We start from the raw sequence: 11,188 nt of genomic DNA, 5'->3' as shown, positions 1-11,188 counted from the left end.
CTTTCAGGCTCCTCCTCTGGAAGAAGCTCCTTACTGATAAGAGTGACGGGGAGCTCCTGGGAGGAGTCTGATTTCAGGGTGCAGGACCCTTTTGTGATGACCCGCTTGAACCTTCCCAGCTAAGATTATGCATATGTTGACTGTAGAGTGTGTGTCCTAATGGAAATGCTCTTGCACACTCTTCGAAGTCTGTCCGGTACAGTCATACCTTGGATCTCAAATGCCTTGTCTCCCGGACAAATTGGCTCCCGAATGATCAAAACCCGGAAGTGAGTGTTCCGGTTTTCAAACGATTTTTGGAAGCCGAATGTCCGGTGCGGCTTCCACAGTTTTTGATTGACTGCAGGAAGCTCCTGCAGCAAATCAGAAGCAGAGCTTTGATTTCCAAACAGTTTGACTTCCAAGGTACGACTGTAATGCATTACTAAACAAAGCCTGACTTGGAATTTGGTCTGATTAGGAATTTGGTGTGAGCCTCTGTACCAAGGGGAATTTGCCGCACCCACTGTTGGCCTGTGTCAAAAGGAATGCAGAGTTCAACAGGGGAAAAAACACAAAAACATTTCCCACTCCTGCCCTGTCCTGCCTTATCCCTTCCTGTCCTTCAAGTTTCTTTCAGGGTTTAGTGTGATGCTGCATTTAGTATCAAAACAGGGCTAAAGCGAGCCAGGTTCAGATCTCCAGTTAGCCAAGAAGCTCTCTTACTGACCTTTACCCACATGTTATCTCTCAGCTTAACGTAACTCTCAGGGTTGTTGTGAAGTGGGGTGGAGGAGTTCTAACTGGCTATATGTAATTGAAGTGTGAATATCTCCATATAAATAAATAAATGAACAAAAAAATTAAATCTTACATGTTTCCACATGTTGCTCTAGGGCCAGCAGCTATGTTGAAAAAATGTTTTGCTAGTAGATTCCAATCTATAACCTTGCACTGGAAACGAAACAATAAAATCTGGCTTACTCAAGGAAGGGCAATTGAATTAGGAGATTGAGCCAGGGCATGTTTTAGTAATTGCTTTGTAGAAAGAGAGGTGTGGCCCAAGTTACTCAAAGAAATCCTGCAAGTTCCACCCCACTCACAGTGACTTGCAAAGTTCTGTGCCAGACCTTCTTGAGAAGCTCCTTTCAAAAAGCCATTTTGCGCAGCTCTTTGCAAAGGGTTTTTTGGGGGTTTTTTTTAGGTCTGCTGATCAGCAGTGCCTGCAAACTTCCTTTCTGCTGAGCAAGATTTTTTACCTGCCCCAAACCTAATGACAACCGTGGCATCAGGTGCAGGGGTGATGAGTGTGGCTTGGCCAAAATGACCTTGCAGGCCGAATGGGGAGGCTCAGTGGGCCTAATTCAGCCTCCAGATTCACCGCTCACAAGTGTAGACAATACTGAGCTACATGGACAAATGTTCTTGACAGCTTCCTATGTCCCTGAATTGCAGTTTCCAGTGTTAAAATAGCACTTATCTGTTTATGTTGAAAAGCAAGGTTTGGGAATGTTGGTGTTACTTTTTGGTGATGCGGGGGAGAAGGTCTCTCCTGACTTTTCTTGGCACTGTCTATGTGATAGTCTGTTAAACAATAGACATCAGAGGCTCACCGCTGAAGGATTCATTTTAAGTAGGGAACATGCTGCAACTTTATGTTCCTTTTGTGGGATGTAAACACAGGAGCAGTCAATGACAACATTCCTAGAGTGTACATGTTAGAACATGGGGAGGGATGTCAGTCCAGCAAGCAGGTAAACTTCCTGGGACGGACTTCCTCCGCATGTGACCAGAGGTGGGTGTGGCCTCACCTGTGCAGGTAATGATAAAAGCACAGGGCAGGCAGCCATATCTCTCTCTCTCTGCCATCTTCCTTCGATGAGGAAACATCTAAGGATGCTCTCTTGGCTCCCAGCCAAGAGAGGAGATAAGGACTATCTTCCTATAAGATAGATTCTGAATGTATGTAACCTTTTTAAGCTGTCTGCCTTCTGGGATCATATTGTGAACAGAACGTGAGTAAACTCTTTTATACTTTTATAAAGACTGTGTCGTGTCTTGTATTTTAAGAGGGAACAAAGGGGAAATTACCAGAGTAATTATTATAGAGGTTCTAGCGAACCTGTGCAGACGTTACCGTTGCGAACTTAAAGGGGAATGTCTATAAACTCTGCTGATATTTTGGGAACTTGTTAGCACAAGTTGAATAAGGATATAATTAGTCAATATATCCTCTCCTGCTCCCCTGAACATTCCCACACCTTTCACACCAGATCATCCACCTATGTCCTCCAAATGGGCTGTGCTAGGCCTCATCCCCAATTAAAAAAAGAAACATAGCCTGTCAGACTAAGCCACGGAAGTGGGGGCAGGGTAAACTCTTGAGTGAGCATGTCTGTAATGGAACTGCACAAGCCAAATTCAGAGGGGAAGTTTGCACTAAAATACTGGTAGATTTTCATGGGGACTTTGAAAAAAAGGGGTATGGGGGAGAAGTGAAAAAGTGGAGATTGTGAGGGGATTGGCAGAGGGAAGAACATTTAAGACATTATAGGTATGAAAATCTCTGTGTGTGTTTTTGTCACCTTGAACATTCAGCTTGAGGATGACTTCTGTGCAACTTGCAACCTGCACTATGAGCCTTGAATGGGTCCTAATAAGGCTTTTACATTCCTGACCATGTAATTTCCCCCCCTAAGGAACAGACACAGCTGCCTGATTTTCATAAACTTATTGCACACTGTTATCGTAGTATACATCAAAAACTTTGCAGCCATTCAACCTGCTGTTACAAACAATAGACATCAGAGGCTCACCGCTGAAGGATTCATTTTAAGTAGGGAACACTCTGCAACTTTATGTTCCTTTCACACCAGATCAGCCACCTATGTCCTCCAAATGGGTTGTGAAAGCCCTCATCCCCAATGAGTTATGGTTCAGATCCAATCTAATCCAAATTCGTAAGTCTTCACTTCCATTCCTCCCACTGACTTGCATTGGCAATAATGTTTTTGTTTTTCCACTTAAGCACATGAAATTTGGCGACATGGGAGCTGCTCCAGAGGGGATTGATCCCACCAAAAGGCAGATAGGTCCAGGGGATTATGTGCTAGCCCAGAATTAAATTATTATTTTTAACAAGAGCATACAGCCAACTGAGTGCTCAGTCCTGCTGGCTCTCATGCTTCTATTTGGCTGTGATGTAGATATGAGAGATGCTAACTAGATGCCTCATGTTAGCGCTAAGCTTTATGGCTTATACACTCACTGTATGTGTGCTGCTTGTGCAGAAGTCAGAGGAACACAAGTACTTGGTGTGAGTACTAATAAAGACAGATACAGAAAACAGCTGTGTGTAAAATGCAAGCCTAACCTTAAAAACTAGGGCCAAAACAAGAAGTTTCACTGCCTAAGAAAGTGACCAAATCAGGTAGCTAACAAACAATTATTTATTCATTTATTTATCAGAAAGTTACATGGCTTTTTCTGCAGAATTCACAGAAGAAGAGTTTGAATTTGATATCCCACTTTATCACTACCCAAAGGAGTCTCAAAGCGGCTAACAATCTCCTTTCCTTTCTCCCCCTCAACAAACACTCTGTGAGGTGATTGAGGCTGAGAGACTTCAGAGAGAAGTGTGACTAGCCCAAGGTCACCCAGAAGTTGCATGTGGAGGAGCGGGGAATTGAACCTGGTTCACCAGATTATGATTCCATTGTTCTTAACCACTTCACCATCCCATCCCTTCACTTTACCATCCCTTCCAAAGCACTGAACATCATTTCCATGCATTGGCTCCCAGTATGTTTCCGAGCACAATTCAAAGTGTTGGTGCTGATCTTTAAAGCCCTAAATGGCCTCGGTCCTGTATAACTGAAGGAGCGTCTCCACCCCCATCATCCAGCCTGGACACTGAGATCCAGCGCCGAGGGCCTTCTGGCAGTTCCCCCACTGCAAGATGTGAGGTTACAGGGAACCAGGCAAGAGGGCCTTCTCAGTAGTGGCGCCCACCCTGTGGAACGCCCTCCCATCAGATGTCAAGGTAATAAGCAACTATCTGACTTTTAAAATAATAATAATAATAATAATAATAATAATAATAATAATAATAATAAAATTTTTTTTATTTATAGCCCGCCCTCCCCAGCCGAAGCCGGGCTCAGTGCGGCTAACAACAATAAGAAGACATCTGAACAACAATAGAAGACATCTGAAGGCAGCCCTGCTTAGGGAAATGTTTAATGTTTGATGTTTTGTCGTGCTTTTAATATTCAGTTGGAAGCTGCCCAGAGTGGGTGGGGCACAAATAATAAATTATTATTATTATTCCAAAGGAAACACAAACCCTGTGTAAAGCGTGTCTGAAACTCACTGGAATCTCCACCGTGGGGTGGGGTGTAACTGTACAGAAGTTACAAGCAGAATAGCAAATGTGTCTTCCATTGAAAGCAGCTCAAAGCTCATAGTATGAGCTCCTTTCTTAAATTGCCTCTACAATGAGGACCATTTCCCCATCTATCTGAAATTCAGTGGATCTCGTGCCCCAAAGGAGTAGCAGAACGCCTGAAAATTCAATGCCATTTGGATGGAAAACACTGACGCTACAAGCAGCAGAGGAGTGGCCAGTTCTCCCTTTGGAGTCAATCAGCAAAGACTACAGTGGTACCTTGGGTTACATACGCTTCAGGTTACATATGCTTCAGGTTACAGACTCCGCTAACCCAGAAATAGTACCTCAGGTTATGAACTTTGCTTCAGGATAAGAACAGAAATCATGTGGTGGCGGCAGGAGGCCCCATTAGCTAAAGTGGTGCTTCAGGTTAAGAGCACTTTCGGGTTAAGAACGGATCTCCGGAACGAATTAAGTACGTAACCAGAGGTACCACTGTATTGAAAATTATAGAAAAGAATTAACTTGTTCCGAATCAACGGCAAAGCCAATTGAATTGAGGAAGGAAATAGTAATGAAGAGAATATTAATAATGAAAATTAATTGAGAAACAAAACATCCCCTCATACACCTCTGTAAATGACAAGCAGAGACCCTAAGCGTCAGAACAACTCAGCAAATAGTAACTCGTTGCCCTTTATGAAAAGAGAGAGAGAGAGAGAGAGAGAGAGAGAGAGAGAGATAGGAGAAGGGGAGGGTCAACCATCTCAGCAGACTTTCCCAGGTCTTTGGATGCTACTTAAGAAGGCGTTAACAGCCTTTTGGGGCCAGTGGGCGCATTCAAATTTTGAGAAAGTGCTGTGGGAACTCATAACAAAATGGCTGTTGCAAGGGCTGTGGCATAACACAAAATGGTTGCCACAGGGAAAGGAGCAGAAAAAGAGTCAGGAAGAAATAATGGCGTGCCCCCCAGTCAGTTTTATTTGACAGAGAATCTCCTTGCATCTCTCTGCTGTTCACAACAGATGGGTCTCCATTTGGAAATAAGTCCTATTGAGTTCAAGAGGGCTTGCTTACTGGTAAACCTGTGTAGGATTACAGTCCAGATTTTTCTGCTTCTCTTTTTAAATACAGACAATGAATGCACCACACGGCCACCTCTCTATTTTAAAGGTTAGTGGTTGTGCGTGCACATGCTTTTACTTAAAAAGCATTATTTTTAAGCATCAGTACCTAAGGCTTGATCTTTCCATTTGACAGCAGGATGTACATTTCAATAAAAATCATTTGCCATTTCCATTCCAAAGTTTCTAATTTTCTCCCCAGGATGGTATCTTGAATTTCTTTTCATCTGTCATGTCAGCAGAAGAGCTGACAGCCCCTTGCTGTTCTTTTCAACCTCCCTGTAAACTTTTGCTGCTGTTGCTGTTGTTTGAGAGAGTTTGGTGGCATCTGCCTCAGCCAAGGTTCCCTTGCTCATCTCTTTAACTTCATGGTGACCCTCAGAAGCAGGAGATGCTGCTATATATGAGGTTATACCACTGGCCCAAGTAGCTCAGCATAGTCTACCCCAGGGATCACCAACTTCTCTGAGTTTGTGGGCACACTTGTGAACTGGAGAAGCTCTGGAGAAACTGGAGAAAAACAGCTTGCAAAAGTATGCTAGAAGTGCATACAAAAAGTTGTTATTAGGGAGAAATTTGCACTAAAATGCCGATGAATTTTCATGAACATTAAAAAAAAAAACAACCCCGCAAATTCCTGCAGAGCTGTGGAATAATGAATTTAAGATTGGAAAAGTGAGAAACCTCCCCTCACCTCAGAAAGGATATTATTGAGTTGGTAAAGATTCAGAAAAGGGCCACCAAAATGATTGATGGGATGGTGTGACTTCCGTATGAAGAACAGTTGAAGCATTTGGGGCTTTTTAGTTTAGAGAAAAGGAGAGTAACAGGTAAAATGATAGCCTTTTATAAAATTATGTGTGGCATGGAGAAAGCAGATAGAGAAAGGGTTTCTTCCTCATCTTTCATAACACCAGAATTCGCGGACATCCAATGAAGCTTCAGGTTGGAAGATTCAGGACAGATTTTTTTAAAAGTACTTATTCACACAGTATATAGTTAAAACTGTGGAACTCACTGCCACAGGAAGCAGTGATGGCCACCAAGGTAGATGGCTTTAAAAGAGAATTAGACAAATTCATTCAGGAGAGTGCTATCAATGGGTAAAGGTAAAGGTAAAGGACCCCTGGACGGTTAAGTCCAGTCAAAGGCAACTATGGGCTTGTGGTGCTCATCTCGCTTTCATGTCGAGGGAGCCGGCATTTGTCCACAGATGGCTTTCCAGGTCATGTGGCCAGCATGACTAAACTGCTTCTGGTGCAACAGAACACCGTGACGGAAACCAGAGTGCACGGAAGCACAATTTACCTTTCTGCTGCAGCGGTACCTATTTATCTATTTGCACTGGTATGCTTTTGAGCTGCTAGGTTGGCAGAAGTTGGGGCAGAGCAATGGGAGCTCACTGCATCACGGGGATTCGAACCGCCGACCTTCCAATCAGCAAGCCCAAGTGTCTCAGTGGTATAGACCACAACGCCACATGTGTCAATGGATCAATGGGTAAAGGTAAAGGTAAAAGGTACCCCTGCCCGTACGGGCCATTCGTGTCCGACTCTAGGGTTGTGCGCCCATCTCACTTAAGAGGCTGGGGGCCAGCGCTGTCCGGAGACACTTCCGGGTCACGTGGCCAGCGTGACAAAGCTGCTCTGGCGAGCCAGCACCAGCGCAGCACATGGAAATGCCATTTACCTTCCTGATATAAAGCGGTACCTATTTATCTACTTGCACTTAAGGTGCAACTGCTAGGTGGGCAGGAGCTGGGACCGAAAGACGGGAGCTCACCCCGCCGCGGGGATTCGAACCACCAACCATGCGATCGGCAAGCCCTAGGCACTGAGGTTTTACCCACAGCGCGACCCGCGTCCCTAGGATCAATGGGTACTAGCGATGATTGCTATTGACTGCCTCCACATGCAACTGGCTGGCCACAGGATGCTGGACTAGATGGGAGTTTGGTCTGATTCAGCAAGCTGTTCTTATGTTAACCAAGAGAACTGAAATTGACAGATCCACCCATCCCTACCTTGGAGAAAGCATAATTACTTCTGAGTAGGATTGTGTTGCATGATGCTTCCACCTGCTGTCAAGTCTCCCTGCTATTCCTAAACACAGAGAAATAAGAGGGGCTCATCAGGCACTCTGCTGACAACCCAGAGATAGGTAATGATAGCAATCTTCCTGATAATGATCTGACATCCATTTAATGTCTCTTGTTCTCCGATCGCTGCACATGTAGCACAACTTCATCCCTGGGAAAAACCAGCTTCTTTACATAACGTTAGGCAAGATCTATAGAATTTCACAAGGAGAGGACTTTGGACTAGGCTTGATTGAAGAAAGTTTTTTATTTTAAAGATTTCCAGGCAAAAAGCCCCCACCCCCAAGAAGGGCGAGTTTAAAAAAAATAAAACAGAACTACAATCCAGTTTTCAATAAAATACCATAATTTATTACTGTAGTTAGAAAGATCTCAAGAGTCTAACCAAGTGATCCATAAAATTGAATAAGGCTGCAATCCTATTAATGCTTCCATGGAAGAAAACTCCTATTGTACACAGCGCAACTTACTAGTGAGTAGGCATGCACTGTAAACCATAAAAACCCCAACACTTAAAACCAGCACGAAGATAAAAGGTAAAGGTAAAGGCACCCCTGACCATTAGGTCCAGTTGCAGACAACTCTGGGGTTGCGGCACTCATCTCGCTTTACTAGCCGAGGGAGCCAGCGTACAGCTTCTGGGTCATGTGGCCAGCATGACTAAGCCGCTTCTGGCGAACCAGAGCAGTGCATGGAAATGCCGTTTACCTTCCCACCAGAGTGGTACCTATTTATCTACTTGCACTTTGACGTGCTTTCGAACTGCTAGGTTGGCAGGAGCAGGGACCGAGCAACGGGAGCTCACCCTGTCGCGGAGATTCGAACCGCCAACCTTCTGATCAGCAAGTCCTAGGCTCTCTGGTTTAACCCACAGCGCCACATAGCAGATAATAATTCCAAACCAGGATGTATTACCAAGTCCTACAGTCATGGACTGGTTTGATGCAGAGGAATGGTGAGAGGAACCAGTTGGGGAACCATCATGGGAAGAAAGTTCAGAGCCAGGGGATTGGTGGTGGGACAACGGTGAGTGGTCGGAGGCAGAAGAGGGAGAAGACTGGGAAGAGGAGGTGTCGGAAGCTGAAGAGGTAACAGGGCTTAATGAGCTGGAAGAGTCTTTGGCAGAGAGTGTTGTGACTCACGGAATGCTGTGTGAGATAGTAAGTCTGCAGGCTTGAGTTTGCTAGGTGATGCAACTGGCTGATGCAACCAGCCTGCGATGCTTTCTGTGGAAGTGCTGGGTCAGAATGATTCAGCAGTAATGTGCTGTCAGTTGACTGGCTGTCATTGGTTTAAAAGAGAAACCTGTCCAGCAGTAAGTGGGTGGTGTAGAAGAGTGTGGTCAGAGAGGGAGAGAGAGTTAGAGATCTTCCTATTTGCCTTAAGGTGCAGCCAGGTACTGTTTGACTGTATGAACTGCTCATGTATTATAGCCTGTAGATATTTGTATATATAGCTCACAATAAATATACTGCACTGAAGAGCCTGGAACTCTGAGCATTTCTGCTAAAGCGCCGCGAAGAATTCGTGACAGAGAGGTCCAGAATCAGAAGCTGAAGCAAGAGAGTGAGAAGAGGGAGGCCGAGAGGCAGAGATGAGTCCAACTGCAAAAGAGGCATAGGTGTCTCCCCCTCCTGCTGCAAAAAGCTCCCCTCATCCATGGTCTCCCAGAACCAGAAGATCAGAAGCTGTGCCTTGGTTTTTGAACATTTTCAGAAGTCGAACGGACTTCCGGATGGATTCCATTCAAGAACCAAGGTACGACTGTACTCCAGAAGAGCACATGGCTGGCTGGTGGCCACACTGAACAGGAACACAACATGGTGTATCATTTTGTTACAGGGCCTAATTAAATGCAGCAGTGTGGAGTGCTCCTGTTCAGTCTGACAGCCACCCCCTCTTTCAGAACACTCCATCCCACACCTCCTGATAATCCACTTTTGCCGCCTGACGGTCAGCATTCCATGCCCAATGAGCATGCTCAGTTCTCATTTGAGTATTTTGCAGGGGTGCGGCAGTCTTCTGGGAAACCCAGCCAGATAGGCAGGGTATAAATACAGTGGTGCCCCGCAAGACGAATGCCTTGGAAGACGAAAGACTCGCAAGACGAAAGGGTTTTGCGGTTTTTGAGGTGCTTCGTAAGACGAATTTCCCTATGGGCTTGCTTCGCAAGACGAAACGTCTTGCGAGTTTGTTTCCTTTTGAAGCGGGAACTGGGCTGGCAGGGAGCGAGCGAGGGAGCGACCTACCTTTTCCAGAGGGATCCTCTTCTGGAGAGGGCACAGAGGAGGCAGGTGGGCTGGGATCCAGCGGAATTGGCTGGGTCTCTGCGCTGCCGCCACCTCTGCCTCTCTCTCTCTCTCTCTCTCTCTCTCTCCCCCTCCCCACGTGGCTGCTCCATTTTGCCCTAACTGCGCGAAGGCAGGAGGAGGCGGGACAAAGGAGGAGGAGGAGGAGGCATCCACTGCGCTTGGGCCGCCGCGAAGGCGCCTTTGCGGGGGTGGGAAGAAGCCGGGAGCAGCTGCCGAGACTTTGGGGAGCCCGGCGGCGTGGCGCAAGGTAACGGGGGGAGCAAGGGAGAGTCCGCGCCGGGCGCTTCGTGCGTCCGCCCTTGGTTCCTGGGCTCGAACTTCCTTTGGCACCTCGTGGAGAGAGAGGGAGAGGAGCGGGCTGGGGCTTTGATGTGGGACGCGGTTTGGCGGAGCGAAGACGCGGCAAGGCTTGGCAACAGAGGAAGGGGGGCTGTTTTTGTGGGGAGGTGGGAGGGTGCATCCGTGCTTCACAAGACGAAAAACTGTACTGTATTATTAGTACAGTGGTGCCTCGCAAGACGAAATTAATCCGTTCTGCGAGTTTCTTCGTCTTGCGGATTTTTTCGTCTTGTGAAGCACGGATGCACCCTGGTACTGTATTATAATGGGATAGCGGGCAAAGCACAAAGCGGGTCGCTCCCCAGCAGGAGGAGTTTCCCCAGCCTGGAGGATCTGTTGCCAGGAAGAGGCAAAGACACCCCCTCCCACCTCCCCACGAAAACAGCCCCCCTTCCTCTGTCGCCAAGCCTTGCCACGTCTTCGCTCCGCCAAACCGCATCCCACATCAAAGCCCCAGCCCGCTCCTCTCCCTCTCTCTCCACGAGGTGCCAAAGGAAGTTCGAGCCCAGGAACCAAGGGCGGACGCACGAAGCGCCCGGTGCGGACTCTCCCTTGCTCTCCCCGTTACCTTGCGCCATGCCGCCAGGCTCCCCACAGTCTCGGCAGCTGCTCCCGGCTTCTTCCTACCCCCGCAAAGGCGCCTTCGCGGCGGCCCAAGCGCAGTGGATGCCTCCTCCTCCTTTGTCCCGCCTCCTCCTGCCTTCGCGCAGTTAGGGCAAAATGGAGCAGCCACGTGGGGAGGGGGAGAGAGAGAGAGAGGCAGAGGTGGCGGCGGCGCAGAGACCGAGCCAGATCCGCTGGATCCCAGCCCACCTGCCTCCTCTGTGCCCTCTCCAGAAGAGGATCCCTCTGGAAAAGGTAGGTCGCTCCCTCGCTTGCTCCCTGCCAGCCAGTTCCCGCTTCAAAAGGAAACAAACTCGCAAGACGTTTCGTCTTGCGAAGCAAG

The sequence above is a fragment of the Podarcis pityusensis genome (assembly GCF_964106645.2).
Source record: "Podarcis pityusensis genome assembly, chromosome: 10".
NCBI classification, from domain to species: Eukaryota; Metazoa; Chordata; class Lepidosauria; order Squamata; family Lacertidae; genus Podarcis; species Podarcis pityusensis.
This window is presented reverse-complemented; position numbering follows the sequence as displayed.